Raw genomic sequence first — 17861 nt, 5'->3', positions numbered from 1 at the left:
CATTTCAATTCCTGTAAACTGGGAATTTCTAAGGGTCAGGAACTAACACAAGTCTAGGATAGCAAGCAGCCTCCACATAGCCTTAAATAAGACAGAGAGGACCTTGCACTTCTCATTTACCTTGGGCTGATCTTCTTAAAAGGAGAATGAAACTCTGAAGGAGAGCACCTGCCAATGCAGAGCCAATTTGTGAAAACTGTGAAAAGGTGAAAGGTGTTTTTGCACAGGTTTATTTGTTTTTGTTAGTGCAAGGAAATAATCTGTTATTTCAATAGCTGGCTATAAACTGAAAGAACAGAGCTCAGACTAAGTCCCAGGGCAAAGATTTTTTTTAAATGATCTTCAATATAGTCAAGAAGATAAAGGAAAACACAGAGAGAAAGAACTAAAGAATATAAGGAAATAATGAAGGAATAACATGGGAATATCAATAAAGAGATAGAAATTTCAAAAAGGAACCAAACAATAACACTGGAATTGAAGACCACTGTACTGATTTGAAACTTTTATATACCTCAGAAAAGCCATTTTAATCCTCACTCAATATTTCTGGGTGGAATCTTTTTTATTGTTTCCATGGAATTATGACCCATCCAATTTGGGTGGTAACTTTTGATTAGATGTTTTCCATGGAGATGTGTCTCCACCCATTCAAGGTGGGGTTACTTACTGGAGCCCTTTAAGAGGGAACCATTTTAGAAAAAAGCTTTGGAGCCATGAGTGCCACCAGAACTGACAGAGCCTACAGAATGGACAGAGCCCCAGGGAAGCCTTTGAACAAAAAGCTAGCAGATTACTCCATGCGCCTTTCCAGCTGAGATAGAAACCCTGAATGTCATCGGCCTTCTTGAATCAAGGTAACTTTTACTGGATGCCTTAGATTGGACATTCTTATAGCCTTGTTTTAATTTGGACATTTTTGTGACCTTAGAACTCTAAATTTGCAACTTAATAAATTCCCCTTTTTAAAAGCTATTCCATTTCTGGTATATTGCATTCCAGCAGTTTACAAACTAAAACAACCACAATAATCAAAATAAAAAATTCCCTAGAGGGTTTCAACAGAATATTGGACAAAGAATTAGTGAACTCAAGATAAAACTCCTGAAATGATTCAGACTGAGGAACAGAAAGAAAAAATAATTTAAAGCAAACAGAGAATAAAAGATATGGTGGACACTATCAAGCATGCCAATATATGCATTTTGGAGTGCCGCAATGAGAAGAAAGTGTCAGAAGGAATATTCAAAGAAATATTGGCAGAAAATTGCCATTTTAATTAAAGATGTGATTTTGTACATTTAAGAAGCTTAACAAACCCTAAACAAGATAAATTCAAAGGCAACCACATCCAGACACATGGTAATCAAACTGTCAAATGTCAAGGACAAGGAAAGAGCTCTATGAATTGCAAGAGAAAAAGCAATGTGTTATGTCCAAGGCAGTCCCAATAAAATTAAATGCTAATTTCTCATCAGAAACCATGGAGGTAATAAGACAATAGGTTGATAGCTATGGTGCTTGAAAGAAAACATTGCCAAACAAGATTTTTTTTATCTGGTGAGACTGTCTTTTAAAAAAGAGGTAGAGAATAAGAGATTCCCAGATAAACAGAAGTTGAAGGAATTCTTCATCACTAGACCTGGCTCACAAGCATTGCTAATGGAGTTCTTCAGTTTGAAAGGAAAGGACACCAGACAGTGGTTCAAGCAGCATAAAAAAATGAAGACCTCCATTGAAAGATACACATTTGGGTAATTTTAGTGCCAATACTAGTATATTGTATTTTTTTTGTATGTAGTATCACCTTTTACTTCTTACAGGTTTGTTTTAGTTTGCTAGCTGCCGGAATGCAATATACCAGAAACGGAATGGCTTTTAAAAAGGGAAATTTAATGAGTTGCTAGTTTACAGATCTAAGGCCGAGAAAATGTCCCAATTAAAACAAGTCTATAGAAATGTCCAATCAAAGGCATCCAGGGAAAGATACCTTGTTCAAAAAGGCCGATGAAGTTCAGGGTTTCTCTCTCATCTGGAAAGGCACATGGCGAACGCAGTCAGGGCTTCTCTCTCAGCTGGAAGGGCACATGGCAGACACGGTGTCATCTGCTAGCTTACTCTCCTGGCTTCTGGTTTCATGAAGCTCCCCAGGGAGGCGTTTCCCTTCTTCATCTCCAAAGGTTGCTGGCTCATGGACTCTGCTTTGTGGTGCTACAGCATTCTCTGCTCTCTCTGTGTCTCTCTGAATCTCTCATTCTCCTTTTATAGGACTTCAGAAACTAATCAAGACCCACTCAAATGGGTGGAGACATGTCATCCCCTAATCCAGTTTAACAACCATTCTTAACTAAATCACATCAACCAGGGAGATGATCTCATTACAGTTTCAAATATACAGTATTGAATAAGGATTATTCTACCTTTTAGAAATGGGATTTATATCAAAACATGGCTTTTCTTAGGGGGCATACTTCCTTTCAAACCAGCACAAGGTTCTAAAATGCAAATGCATGAAAAGTAATGATAGAACTATGATTTTTGACAAATACTATATAAAAATATAATCTATAAAAAGTAAAACAAAGAGGTGGGGGAATGGGATAGTATAGGAACAATGTTTGTGTATGCTATTGAAGTTAAATTAGTAACAAATAAAATGTGATTGTTAAAGATTTAGTATGTTAAATTTTAGCCCATGATATCCACAAGGAAAACATCTGAAAAATATTGAGGGAAAGAAGTTAAAAGGGACTCAAAATACTACAATACAAAAATCAAATAAATATGAAAATAGGCATTAACAGAAGGAATGAGGGGCAAAATGGTATAAAACTTACAACAACCATAGAAAAATGACAGAAGAAAGTTTTGCATTATCAGTAGTTACTTTAATGTCAATGGATTAAATTCTCCAGTTAAAGGGCAGAAATTGGCAGAATGGGTCAAAAAGTTTTACCCAACTAATGCTGCTTAAAAGATACTCACATTAAATTCAGAGTCACAAATTGAAAGTGGAAGGATGGGAAAAATTTATACCTTGTAAATAGAAATGAAAAGAGAGTTAGGGTACTTATATTAATATCAGATTAAATAAAGAACAGGAGAGCCCTAACTAATATGGAGCATTATGGGGGTACATTTTTGTATGGATGTTCAGGGAGCATCTCCTAGAGGAGGTGACATTTTAGTAGAGACGTAAATGAAATTTAGGGGGAAAAAAACATGGAAATATCTGAGGGGAGAGCATTCCAGGTTCCAGGCAGAGGGAACAACTTGTACAAAATCCTGATGCTGGAACTTGATTGGTAAGTTCAAGAACAGCAAGAAGCCTTAAGAGGCTGGAGTGAAGTGACCTGGAAAGAATGGCCAGCAGTGAAGCTGTAGAGGTGGCCAGTAGCTTTGGATTTTATTGTGTGATAAGAATCCATTAAAGAGTTTTGAGCAGTGAAGTATATCTGTCTCTTATGGGATCCCTCCACCCAAAAAAATGACTTTCTCATCCTTACTGACTTAGAATGTGGCCTTATTTGGAAATAGGATCATTATAGATAAAATTAGACAAATTCAAATGAAGTCACACTGAAGTAGGGTGGGCCCTTAATCCAATATGACCATGCAGCTTGCATCATGCAGCTTGAGATAAGGAGAATGGAGAAAGATGAGTCTCAGGTAAGGAGAAGGGAAAAGGAGGAGTCTGCAGGTTTATTTGTGTGCATGTTTGTTTTGTTTTTTAGTTTGTGCTACTGAGTAAATTGTGGGGGCAATGTAGACATGGAGAACATTACATAGGTAGCAGGTTTGGGGACATTTTCCCCAAGTTTGACAAAAGAATTTTAGTTGGTGTAAACTTCAATACCAAGATCCAAAGACTGAACTGTTTTGGTTTAGCCCTGCTAAAAAGTTTAGAGTGTTGCCTATAGATTCTGAACTGCTGTTCAGAATCATGGATCAAATATTTGTGGAGAATAAAGTAGAATAATGGAAGAATAGTGAATATGGAATCAGGAAACCAAAAAGTCTAGTTCAGTTTATGCCACTAACACAATGTATACAATTTGAACAAATCCATTCATTTTTCTGGGTCTCAGTTTCCTTTTTTATAAAACAAGGAGATTAAACCAGAAGATTCCTTTGGATAATCCAGTTGAGGTATTGAGGGTCTATTTATATTTTTCTTACAAATCATACCCTTTTACAGCATAAAAATAAGTCCAATCAGGATTTCTCCAGCATAGTGAAGAATTCAAAAGGTGTATCAAGTATGGTATCATTTTTTTCTTCAATGCATTAAAAATGTTCAGGTAAAAAGTTTATATGCATGACACTATGATAATTAACTTAAAATTGCATGAAAGAAGATTATAAACTGAATATCAAATGCTACAGAGCAGTACTACCAGTGAATTCTATAGAAGAAGACAGAGGAAGCATGAAGCTAACTGGAGTAATGGAGGCCTTCTGAAGTAAGTGAGCCTTAAGTAATCTGGAAGGATTTGTAGGGTTGAGATAAGTGAAAAAGAGGAGAAACTATATACATTTGATTGAGCACTTGCCTTACTCCCTTGTTTTGTGTAGCTCTGGGAGCCAGGTGAGAATGAGGCTCTTCAAGGTCTTATCTTATGCCATGGCAATGACAGTTATGGTCCGGAGGCCTAGAATACAATTCTGCAGCCCAGTAACAGCAACAGTGGAGTTTCCTTACAATCATCTGGAATAACCTTGCATAGGAAATGGTGCTGAGCTAAAGGCAACATGGCTCTGGATAGGTCATCTGTAGCATTACTTCCTCAAATCTATCTTCTTTTTGTGAATGAAGAAAGTGGAAATTTTTTCCAAAATACCTATTGTCCTAAATTAGTATCATAGAAGGGTTGATGGCTCAGTTCATCTCCTTGACTCTGAGCTTGTACATTCAACCTAGAGTGCTCCCTGCATGGAAATTAAGAATGGTACCATTTCCCTTGAGGATACCAAGAACATAGGCCTCAGCTTAGTCACACACCCTGGAATAGCATAAACAATTAATATTTGCATAGTTTCCCTTTCTGGTTTCAACCAAGAAGGGTCCCCTAGCCAAATAAATTTGGGAAGGTTGTCTGAGTTTAACGATATCAAAAGAGCTAAACAACAGAAATTTTGGGACCTTTACATTATGCAGTATTTCTTGATACTATTTTACCACAAATCGAATGCTTTTTTTTTTTGAGGGAATTAAATTTATGAACATCATGTGGAAAAGTAAGCACTCTATAGAACTTATTTTAGGAAATGTTATTATGGTGACATAGAGCACAATTGTGAGAGCTACATGGGGTGGGAAATTAGGACCAGTGAGGGGAATTGGGTTATGAGCTTTAAATTGGAATAAAGACAAAGAGTAACATTCCTGAAAGACTAGAAAAGATATGAAGATAAATGTAAAAGCAGAAATGAGATTAGCATTGCTAGTAAAATATGGTGCATTTCAAATTTAATTTTTCATATAATGTTAAAGCATATTCAAGAGATAAATGTAACAGCTTTGGGTTTATAATCTGTAATATTCTTGAAGAACTGTAACTCAATTTGACTTAATTTTATCAGAATTTTTTTAAAACATGTATTTTGTTTTATTGGGAGCATTTGCTTTCTTTCAGGTAAAGCTTACAGTGACAGAAAGAATAGCAGAGCAATAAAGATGATATTACTGAAGTCTCTATTAAAAATAATGAGGGAACAGAGTAATATATTCAAACAGTTTGAAAGGAAAGTTACTCAAGTAAATTCCCTTTTTGTTAGCTCTGAGGAATATGTTTTAAAATGGTATAGATCAGCAAGTGTCAATAATACAATAATCTTTTCACTTTTACCAAATGAACTGATTTTAATGTTACCCAATGTGTTGGTTTGAAAGGATGTATGTCCCCTAGAAAAGACATGTTTTCATCAAAATCCCATTTCATAAAGGCAGAATAATCCCTATTCAATACTGTATGTTTGAAACTGTAATTAGATCATCTCCCTGGAGACATGATTTAATCAAGAGTGGTTATTAAGCTGGATTAGGTAATGACATGTCTCCACCCATTTGGGTGGGTCTTGATTGGTTTACTGGAGTCCTATAAAAGAAGAAACACTTTGGAGAAATAGATTCAGAGAGACCAGAGAATGCTGCAGCACCACAAAGCATAGAGTCCACCAGCCAGCGGCCCTTGGAGATGAAGAAGGAAAATGCCTCCCGGGGAGCTTCATGAAACTGGAAGCCAGGAGAGAAAGCTAGCACATGATGCCGTATTCGCCATGTGCCCTTCCAGCTGAGAGAGAAACTGTGACTGTGTTTGCCATGTGCCTTTCCAGATGAGAGAGAAACCCTGAGCTTCATTGGCCTTCTTGAACCAAGGAATCTTTCCCTTGATGCCTTTGATTGGACATTTCTATATACTTGTTTTAATTGGGACATTTTCTCGGCCTTAGAACTGTAAACGAGCAACTCATTAAATTACCTCTTTTAAAAGCCATCCCGTCTTGGTATATTGCATTCCGGCAGCTAGCAAACTAGAACAACTAGCAACTTGTTAAATTCCCCTTTTTAAAAACCATTCCATTTCTGGTATATTGCATTCTGGCAGCTAGCAAACTAGAACACCCATTTTCTCACTGGAATTTTAACTGCATTAATTAAAAAGACAATACCATAAAAATTGCAAAATAATTTTAAGTTGTGTGTCTGATAGAAATATAGCACACAAAAGTTTAGAGTGTTGCCTATAGATCCAACTTGCTTCTTACTACTAGCTTGTAATCTTGGGCAAATTACTTAACCTGTCTAACATGAATTTCCTTAGCTTCATTTATGTAAAATGAATACATTGCCTTTATATTGGCTCATACGAGGTAGGAACCTCAGTATTGCCCATATGTCAGTAGCACCAATTGTAACCCATTTGGGCCTTCATTTTTTCCCATGATAGGTAACAATTGCCTCCAGATAAGTCATAGGGAACAAGATCATGACTGACCAGATTCAGGGGAGTTCTGAAAGGTTAAAGATGTTTTCTGCATGATGCTGTCCAGGTCCCTTCTAGTTTCACAGGGACTTGGCTTAATGCCCTCAATACTACTATGTAAAGAGCTAGGCATCAAATAATAATGCTCTCTTCAGAGTCAATATAGTGCCCAAGCTCTATACCTTGGATATAATTGCAAACATTCTACCAAGGATTGTGGTGTCTCTGAGAATGATTGAGCTCTAATTTTTGGAAATGGGATTGTGGAAATAATGCTCCATGTTTCCTTCTCCTCTTTGTAAGAATATCCTGTATCTTAGGTATCCTATAACTCTTGTGGCCTGAAACCTGCAGATAGACTAGAAAGGACTAGCACATCTCAGAGCTCTGAGAATTCACTTGACTTCTGTGGTAGTTTGAAACTGTTATGTAACTGGGGAAAGGTCATGGTTTAAAATGGTTGTTTTAATCCATTCCTGTGAGTGTAGACCTATTATAGTTGGGACCTTTCGTTTGGGTTATTTCAGTTGAATCCTATCCTACTGTGGGTTTTAATCCCCTTGCTGGAGTTCTTTATAAGAGGATAAAATACATATAGAAGCTAAGAGATGAGATTCAGAGAAGCACTCAGAAAAACTGAGAGTTGAAGCAGCAAGGAGTTGAAAGCAATGAAACCCAGGAGAGAAGGACCAGCTGACAACACATGTGCCTTTCCATGTGAAAGAGGAGCTCAAGCTCACTAGTAGTCTTCAGAATCCAGGTATCATCCTGTTGATACACTGAATTGGACATTTTCATGCCCTAAAAACTGTAAATTATAAGTTAATAAATCCCCATTGTAAAAGTCAACCTATTTCTGGTACCGCATTCCAGCAGTTTTAGCAAACCAAAACAACTCCTATGAAATTCATAAACCGTGTAGCATCTGCACATCTCTTAAGATGTCCTCAGTCTGAGGACTGCCATGGGCTTAGAGACACTAGTTCAATAATGCAGGCTTGTCCCAGTAGTTACTGCTGCCAGATGGTAGCTATGTATTCCCAGCTTCCTATTATCATTTCTGCTTAGGTGGGGATACAATCAACCATGTCTCAGCTTCTCTGTTCAACTCCTCACTTTCCCATCACTCCAATTCCTTTCAACCCTGAAAATGTTGTTCCATTACAGTGAATCAGGATTCATTTGTCCATGTGGCTATTGTTTCTAATAGTTCTTTACTTAGGGAGAGTTTTTATATGAAGCACCTTCTTCAAGAGTCTCTTGGAACTCTCACATTTTTTTAATGTCTTATTCTAATTCTGTTTGTTCCCATCTCCTACATTTAAAGCACTCCTTCTAGTGATGATAGGTAATAAGTGTTTTTTAATGCAATTTTATTGAGATATAGTATATATTCACATACAATATAATCATCCAAATTGTACAATCATGGTTCACAGTATCTTCATATAGCTGTAGATTTGTCATCACAATAGATTTTGAATATTTTCATTACTCAAAAAATAAATAAAATAAAAATAAAAGTAAAAATAAAAGTGAAAAAGATCACCCAAAACATCCCAACCCCCTTCTCCTCCCATTATTTATTTATTGTCTTTTTTTTTTCTTACTGTTCTGTTCATACACTGGATAAAGGGAGTATCAGTCACAAGGTTTTCACAATCACATGGTTACAGCTTAAAAGCTCTATAGTTATTCAGTCATCTTCAAGAATCAAGACTATTGGATAACAGTTCAACAGTTTCAGGTATTTCTTTCTAGTATTCCAGTACACCAAAACTGAAAGGGGATAGCTATATACTGCATAAGAATAACCTCTGGAATGACTCTTAGTTCTATTTGAAATCTCTCAGACACTGAAACTTTATTTTATTCCATTTCTCTTTCCCCTTTTAGTCAAGAAGCCTTTCTCACTCCCACAATGCCAGGGCCAGGCTCATTCCCTGGAGTCATGTCCCAGGGAATCTCATGTGCCAGAGAGATTTACACCCTTTGGAGTCATGTCCCATGTAGGGTAGAGGGCAGTGAGCTCACCTGTGGTGTTAACTTAGAGAGAGAGGTCACATATGAGCAGCAAAAGAGGTTCTCTGGGGGTGACTCTTGGGCATAACCATAAGTAGGCTTAGTTTCCCCTTTGCAGGAATATGTTTCATAAGGGCAAGCCTTAAGATCAAGGGCCTAGCCCATCAAATTGGCAGCACCCAATGATTGTGAGACTATCAGGTCCTTCCCAGATGGGTAAATTTAATAGTTTCACCTTTTTTCCCTATTGCTCAAGGGGACTTTCAATTACTTTTTAATCTTCTTCCCAGATTAATCTGGGATGTATCAGGGCATCCCACCAGTGATGAGTGTTAAAGTTGATAAAACTATTTTACAATCCCTATAAAATGCTCTTTTATAATCTGACAATATGATGTGATAATTTGTTATTTAAGAAATAAGACACTAAATTGCAAATTGCAAATATATGAAAAACTGTAGAGAAGAATAATACAGACGATATAGAGTAAAATGTTAATAGTTTGTGTATATCCTACCAGACCTTTTTCTATGAATTTGCAGATATAAATGCATGTATATAAGAAGCATGCTCCTTTTTTCAACACAAAAGTGTAATAGTTTATTATATTCTACAACTTGGTTTTTCCCTTAATTTTGGAGATCTTCTTCCAAATATATACCTCTTCTTATTTTTAATTGTTCTATAGAATTCTGTAACGTGGATTTATGTACCATAGCTTATTAACTCATATCCCCACTTTAAGACATTTAGTTGTTTCTGGCTTTTTGCTAACACAATTAACATTGCAATGTATATCCTTGCATATACATCTTTGTGCACATGTGGATTTCTTAAAGACATAAAAATAGAGTGACTATGCCAAGAAGAATATATCTTTAAGTCACCCAAGATATTTCCAAATTGGCCCCACCAAAGTAGTACTAATTAATATCCCTTCAAACAGCAGTGTCTCCCATCCTTGCCATCAAAAGATATGATAAGCCTTTTTAAAATATCCTGATAAAAATATTTTTGTTCTCTTACTTCTCTCTGAATGCCAGTATTCTAGTTTGCAAGCTTCCAGAATGCAATATACCAGAAACAGAATGGCTTTTAAAAAGTGGCATTTTTTGAGTTGCTAGTTTACAATTCTAAGACTGTGAAAATGTCCAAATTAAAGCAAAGCTATAGAAATGTCCAACCTAAGGCATCCAGGAAAAGATATCTTGGTTCAAGAAGGCTGATGACATTCAGGGTTTCTCTCTCAACTGGAAAGGCACATGGCAAACATGGTGACATCTGCTAGCTTTCTCTCCAGGCTTCTTGTTTCATGAAGCTCCCCCAGGGGTGTTTTCCTTCTTCATCTCCAAAGGTCTCTGGCTGCATGGGCTCTGTTGTTCTTGTGGCTCTGTTGCTATTTTCAAAATTATTCCTCTTTTAAAGGATTCTAATAAACTAATCAAGACTCACTTGGAATGGGTGGAGTTTTATCTCCCTCTAATCAAAGGTTAATACCCACAATTGGGTGAGTCATATCTTCATGCTCCAATCTAATCAAGCTCCAACCTACAGTGCTGAATAGGGATTAGAAGTAACAGCTGTCTCCACAAAATGGATCAGGATTAAAACATGGCTATTCTAGGGTATATAATCCTTCCAAACCAGCACAGCTAGCAATGCTGAGCATCTGTCTTTTCATGATAATTGGCTATTGCTTGGCGAGAAATGGAATTATACATCTATTCAGAATAGCTCCCCCCAAAATATTTATTAATTACAAAGAGAAAAAGAAGAACTTCACAGTGGAGAAATCTGGCAGACGTTATCTTAATCAAGTGACCAAAGTGAATATCATCTGCTATAGGACACATGAAAATTGTGTGTCACCTAATAGAAACAAGATGTAAAGAGAAGAACGCAGCATCACTTCTGTGGTATTATGACAAAGATACATAATCTGTATTTAATCATGAGGAAAACTCAAATTAAGGAACAAAGTACAAAATTTGTAGCTGGTGTCAAATTCATGAAATACAAGGAAAGAAAGAAGAACTATATTTACTCTCATTAGATAATGGAGGAGACTAAAAAAATGTGATGATTAAATGGGGTCTTAGAAATATATTGTTGTCACATATCACCATTAGTTTCCTGATTTTGATAGTTACATTATGGTTATGTAGGAAAATGTCCTTGCTTTTGGAAATTCATACTTAAATATTAGGAGGTGATGGAGTATCAGATCAATAACTTACCCTTAAGTGGTTCAGGAAAAAATAAGTTGTTTGTATTCTACTTGTAACTTTCATGTAAGCTTGAGATTGTTTCAAAAAATTTTTTTAAAAGCATAAAAACAAGATTCTCCTACATTAGTAATCCCAATATGTAATACCCCTGAACACCTCTCTCCTTGGCACCCAGAGGCCACCAGGTTTTCATTCTTCTGGGCAGAGAGGATAGAATAACATAATTAGCTTTTTCTCTCCTGTGTTTTTTTGCTGATATTGATTTGTGCAGTTGTAAATCATATATAATGGTAGTTTGGAGTAATATTTTATCACACAATCTAAAAATCAGAAGAATAAAACTTTCTGAGAGCTAACTAAAAGCTGTCATTGAAGGGGAAGACCTAAATAAGGAACTGGTTTGCTCCTGATAAACTTTAGTCTTTTCAGAATTTCAAAATTAGGGAGATTTTCTGAGGCATTCAGGCATTCAAAATTTATGCTAATTGGCGAGCATTAACAAAATGGTGTGTGTGGGGGAACTGGGAATCACCTAAATTAAATCCAAGTCCCCTGCAAAAATCACTGTAATCTACAAATTACTTGCATACTCAATTTAATTTGGATTCAAAAATTAGTTGCAATAAACCATTATGGAAATAAAGTAGAAAATCTTGTGGAGGGCCAGGAGCAATTAATCAGGCCCAAGCAGGGAAAATCCCAACACCTTTGGGGCGGAACGTCCCCGAGAGTTAAACAATAACCAATGCTAAATAACTGTGGGAATGGGATATGTTTTGGCAATGGCTAACAGCATTCTTCTGCTTCTATAAACCGCTTGCTTGCTAGCAACTGCAAAAAAAACCACAGCATGATTTTAGCTTTTATAAACAAAACCTTGAAAATCTCTGGGTGCTGCTCTCTGAATCCTCTTTCTTGGAGGTTTCTGAGGCAGTCTCCAGCCGGCTAATAAAGACTTCAAATTGGCTTGCAGTTTTGAATTATGTGGTCTCTCTTTCGGTGCGCCCCACAACAAATCTCTTCCTATAAATGCAAGTTGCTCTAGTTTGATAGCTGCCGGAATGCAATATACCAGAAATGGAACGGCTTTTAAAAAGGGGAATTTAATGAGTTGCTAATTGATAGTTCTAAGGCCGAGAAAATGTCCCAATTAAAGCAAATCTATAGAAATGTCCAATCAAAGGCATCCGGAGAAAGATACCTTGGTTCAAGAAGGCCGATGAAGTTCAGGGTTTTTCTCTCATCTGAGAAGGCACATGGCGAACACAGTCAGGGTTCCTCTCTCATTGGAAGGGCACATGGCAAACACAGTGTCATCTGCTAGCTTCTTCTCCTGGCTTCCTGTTTCATGAACCTCCCCGGGAGGCATTTTCCTTCTTCATCTCTACAGGTCGCTGGCTTGTGGGCTCTCGTGGCTATGTCGTTCTGCTCTGCTCTCTCTGAATCTCCTTCATTCTCCAAAATGTTTCCTCTTTTATAGGATTCCAGAAACTTCTCGAGACCCACCCAAATGGGTGGAGACATGTCATCATCTAATCCAGTTTAACAACTACTCTTGATTAAATCACATCTCCAAGAAGATTATCTAATTACAGTTTCAAAGATACAATACAGAATAGGGATTAGAAGAAACAGCTGCCTTTACAAAATGGGTTTAGGATTAAAACATGGCTTTTCTAGGATACATACATCATTTCAAACCAGCACATAAGTTAAGTAGATATGCCAAAAAAGTTTGCTTTCAGAATTACCTTTACTCCTATAGCTAACGAGAATTATTTTAATGATCTCAGCAGATTTTCCACAGGAAAATAGCATTGATATGAAATATTCTTTCCAGCTCAAACAAATACCATACTCTCGCGCAAAGTTACGAAAAAACTAAAAGATTATTATTCCTATTTTATTTTATTTCTTCCTTCATTTTTTTTAATAAATTAAACTTAAACTCAAGTATCTGCTTTTCAAAAAGCAGATTCAATTACTCACTCTGAACTGCCATCTAGTGTTAAAATAAAAAAAACAAACATGGATAAACCTTGAAAAAGTTGAGTGGAATAAACCAGACAAAAAAAGACAAATATTGTACAATTCCATTTATATGAAATATTTAGGATAAACAACTCTATATAGAGAAAAAGTGGATTAGAATTTACTAGGGACTAGGGAGAGAAATGGGAATGGAAAGTTATTGGTTAGTGGATACAAATTTTCTCTTTGGGGTGATGAAAAAGTCTTGATCATGGATGATGGTGATGGTATGTGAATATTGTGAATGCAATTGATACCACGGAATTGTACAAATAAGAATAATTAAAATGGGAAATGTTGTGTTATTATACATATGTTACCACAATAAATAAAAAAAGGACATATTTGCCCTTTTCCTTTTTGTTTTTTTGTAAAGCTTTGTATTGACATGATTTTAAATAAAGCAGGAGTTAGAAGTTACTACTATATAGTTAAAAGATTTTTAACATGTTTAATAAATGTGGGTTTTTCTGAGTAGGAGTATTCCAGGAAACAATGACTACTATTAAAATTATCCTCTGAATCACTATTTACATAATAATCCTTTAAAATATACTAATGAATATTTAAAAATCTAATAGTTATTTGTATCTTAGAAACCTTTATTTCTATATTTATCTATATCCATATCTACCTGTCTATATTTATCATTTCTGTAGCCAGAAGTGATAACCTGATCTCATTTTACCGCTTCTTCAGAGCTTTCTCCAACAATTCAAAAAGAAATAAAAAATATTGCAATAGACAAGCCTTTATTAGAAAACCAGAATAAAGAAGTAGAAAAAGTTTTCATTTGATTTTTATATTTCTATTCCCTTAAAATATATTTGTGTGAGTTTGCTTAGAGCTTTAATATTATGAGTATTTGCTCAGTGCTATAAGATAAGGAGGAGGTGAGATGAAGAGGGGAGTAGGAAGAAATTCAATAACTTATGTCTATGGAATCAAAGAGAAATTTGATCACCTTTCTCCACTACATTTTAATACCTTTTTCAATCAGTTGATCAAACTATGTCAAAGCATTTTTTCAAATCCTGGAGAAAAAAGTCTCTGCTGCATGCCTGGGATATTCAAGCCTCCATTGGCCCTGTGATGGTTAGGTTCTGGTGTTACCTTGGCCAAATGATGATGCCCAGTTGTCTGGTCAGGTAAGCACTGGCCAGACCATTGCAGTAAGGATATTTCATGGCTGGTTGATAAACCAGAAGTCTGATATATTAAGTCATCAGTCAGTTGATTGCATCTGTGGCTGATTACATCTGTGATCATCTAAAACATGTCTTCCAAAGTGGGATAACCCAATCAACTGAAGGCAGTTAAGGAAGAAGACCCATTCACTGCTTCTTCAGCCAGTGAGCCTCTCTGGTGGAGTTCATCCAGACCCTTCATCGGAGCCACCAGCTTCAGATTCTGCCCTATGGATTTTGTACTTTTCCATTCCCACGGTTGTGTGAGACACCTTTATAAATATCATATTTACAGATCTCTCCTGTTGGTTCTGTTTCTCTGGAGAATCCTAACACAGATTGGTACTGGGATTGGTTCTTGAGAAATAGAGTCTTAAAAATGGATTTTTACAATTGGTTTTCTACTCTGACTAGGCTCAGAGGCACTAATGCTTCCATTAATCAAGATGGCACTGATAATCCGTAGGGTGAGTTGGCAAAAGAGATACTAAAAATATCACCATTAGATTCTGCTAATTGTGCTCTTTTACAAGGCAAGGCTCTGGATGAGAATGTTTTTGACACCTTTACAGAGTTTTGTGGAAGTTAGAGATATAACGATGCTAGCTGGTTGTTGTTAGTTATACTGGATACGGTATTGAGGGAAAGGGATGAGCTGAAAGCTTCAAATTTGCACCTTAAGCACCGTATGCACAATGTAAAAGTTTCCATGTGTGCTCTGAAAGAAAATCTTATTTCATGTGGTTGCAGACTTGAGATCTCCGAAAACTAAACACAAAGCCTCATTGTGCAAGTAGTAGATTTACAACATAAACTAAAATCTCAACCTTGCAGCAGGGTGTCTGCTGTTAAAGTAAGGTCTTTGATTGGAAAAGAATGGAATCCTGAAATGTGAGATGGTGATGTATGGCTTGATAACAATGGTTCGGGGGTCTGTATCCCTGGAATCTGCTGAGCTTGGCTAGATGGACCTATAATGGACTGCCCTGAGGAAGGAGCTTCCTGATAGCCAATCTGCCTTGAGGAAATAGCTTCCCGGCCTCCAGCCTCTCCAGAGGAGTCTGCCATCCAACCTCCACCTAACAAGATTAACCCTTCAGTGCCTGCTAACCCCGTAAACACCTCCCCTGAGGAAACAACCCTCACTCCTCTGTCTGGAGCAATTAATCCTATTTCACCAGATGAAATTGGAATGGAAAGCCCTGAGGTAATTGGCTTGAAAGACACTTCTATTTCTTTTCATGACCCACCCCTCTTTTCTTCAAGACCTATAACTATACAAAAATCCCAAGAGGCCCCAAAAGGTAAGGTACAAAGTGTGACCCATGAGGAGGTACAATATACTCCAGAAAAACTGCATAAGTTTTCCGATTTATATAGACAGAAATGAGCTGAATATGTATAGGAATGGATATCAAGGGTAAGGGATAATGATGGAAGAAATATAAACCTGAATCAGACTGAATGTACTGATATGGGCTCACTAAGCAGAGATTCTGGATTCAACATTGTAGCTCAAAGGGTTAGAAAGGGTGTTAATTTGCTTGAGTGGTTGGCTGAAACATGGATCAAATATAGCCAACGTTACATGAGGTCAAAATGCCAGAACTGCCTTGGTATAATGTAGATGAGGGGATCCAGAGGCTTATCATGAAAGACCCGCTCACATACCCCAGGAATGTCCAGAGGACACATCTTTCATCTACACTTTGAGAAATAAATTCTTGAGACTGGCTCTATCATCCCTGAAGAGCACTACCATCACAGTTCTCTGTAACTCAGATATTACTGTGGGAACTGCTATCACTGAGCAGGAATCCTTAAACACAATGGGGATAAGCAGATCCTAAATTGGCAGAAGTCATGTGTAACAGTTAATCACAAGCTAGGTGTGGCCACCATAATGGACAGCAGACTCAAAGCAGCTGTCAAAATAATATGACTTGCAGAGACTTATGGCATTGGCTAATATCAGAAGTAAAATAGATGGGCAGTCTACTAAATTCTTGTTTGCTCTGTATAAGCAAAATAATTCTAGGTCAAGTGAATAGAAATCTAACTTAGATTACAAAAATTAAGTCACGGCCCCTAATCCATGCCCAGTCTTGAGACAGTTTACAGACCCAGAGCCCCTCAAATGAGGGGAGGATCAGTTACCCTTGGGGAAAGACCCTTTTACACTGCCCAAAATTTACATTTACAAAATTAACACCTTCCTCCCAGCCTTCACCAAGGAAACCTATGGCCTTTTACCAGGGCACCTGTGAACTGGGGAAAAGGAAATAATCAGATATTTCAGGGATTTTTAGACATTGACTCAGAAGTGACACTAATTCCAGGAGATCCAAAATGTCACTCTGGTCCACCAATCACAGTAGGGGCTTACAGAGGTCAGATGATCGATGGAGTTTTAGCTCAGATCCATCTCACAGTTGGCCCAGTGGGTCTCTGGACCCATTCTGTGGTCATTTCTCAGTTCCAGAATGCATAATCGGAATCGACATACTCAGCAACTGGCAGAATCCCCACATTGGTTCTCTGACTTGTGAAGTAAGAGCTATTATGGTGGGAAAAGCCAAGTAGAAGCCACTGAAATTGTCCCTACATGGCAAAATAGTGAATCAGAAGCAACACTGTATTCCTGGAGGGATTTTAGAGATTACTGCCACTCTTAAGGTCTTGAAGGATGCAGGGTGTTGATTCCGACCACATCCCCATTCAACTCTCCAATTTGGCCCATGCAGAAAACAGATGGGACTTGGAGGATGACAGTGGATGATCTTGAGCTTACCAGGTGGTGATTCCAATTATAGCTGCTGTTCCAGATAAAATATCATTGCTTGAGCAAATCAACACATCACCTGGCACTTGGTATGCAGCTATGGATCTGTCAAATGCTTTTATCTCAATAGCTATCAGTATAGACCACCAGAAACAGTTTGCATTCAGCTGGCAAAGCCATCAGTATATCTTCACTGTCCTACCTCAGGAGTATATCAACTCTCCAGCGCTGTGTACCAATCTTCTCCACATGGAACTTGATCGTTTCTTCCTCCCACAGAACATCACAGTGTTCCATTACATTGATGATATCATACTGATTGAACCTAGTGAGCAAGAAGTAGCAACTACTCTACATTTGTTGGTAAGGCATTTGTGGGTCAAGGGATGGGAGATAAATCCAACAAAAATACAGGGGCCTTCCACCTCAGTGAAATTTCTAGGTATCCAGTGGTGTGCAGCATTTCGAGATATTCCTCTAAGGTGAAGGATAAGCTATTGCATCTGGCCCCTCCTGTGACCAAAAAAGAGGCACAAGGCCTAGTTGGCATCTTTGGATTTTGGAGACAACATATTCTTCATTTGGGTGTGCTACTCTGGCTCGTTTACCAAGTGACCAGAACAC

At 37.3% G+C, this 17861-nt stretch overlaps 1 protein-coding gene and 1 long non-coding RNA gene across 2 annotated transcripts in view; one reads left to right on the top strand and one right to left on the bottom strand.

The window, feature by feature from the left end:
* LOC143689637 (uncharacterized) overlaps window positions 1-17500 on the bottom strand; it is a 62357-nt gene extending 44857 nt beyond the window's left edge. The window contains exon 1 of the long non-coding RNA XR_013178881.1: window positions 17440-17500. This is a non-coding gene — a long non-coding RNA (uncharacterized LOC143689637). The remainder of the gene's footprint in view (window positions 1-17439) is intronic.
* A 53-nt stretch (window positions 17501-17553) lies between these two features.
* Window positions 17554-17861, top strand: part of PNPLA8 (patatin like domain 8, phospholipase A2) — an 85552-nt gene continuing 85244 nt past the window's right edge. The window contains exon 1 of the mRNA XM_077167600.1: window positions 17554-17600. The gene's annotated coding sequence lies outside the window, so the exon portion shown is untranslated. The remainder of the gene's footprint in view (window positions 17601-17861) is intronic.

This window comes from Tamandua tetradactyla, chromosome 1 (genome assembly GCF_023851605.1).
Source record: "Tamandua tetradactyla isolate mTamTet1 chromosome 1, mTamTet1.pri, whole genome shotgun sequence".
Classification (NCBI taxonomy): domain Eukaryota; kingdom Metazoa; phylum Chordata; class Mammalia; order Pilosa; family Myrmecophagidae; genus Tamandua; species Tamandua tetradactyla.
This window is presented reverse-complemented; position numbering and strand designations above follow the sequence as displayed.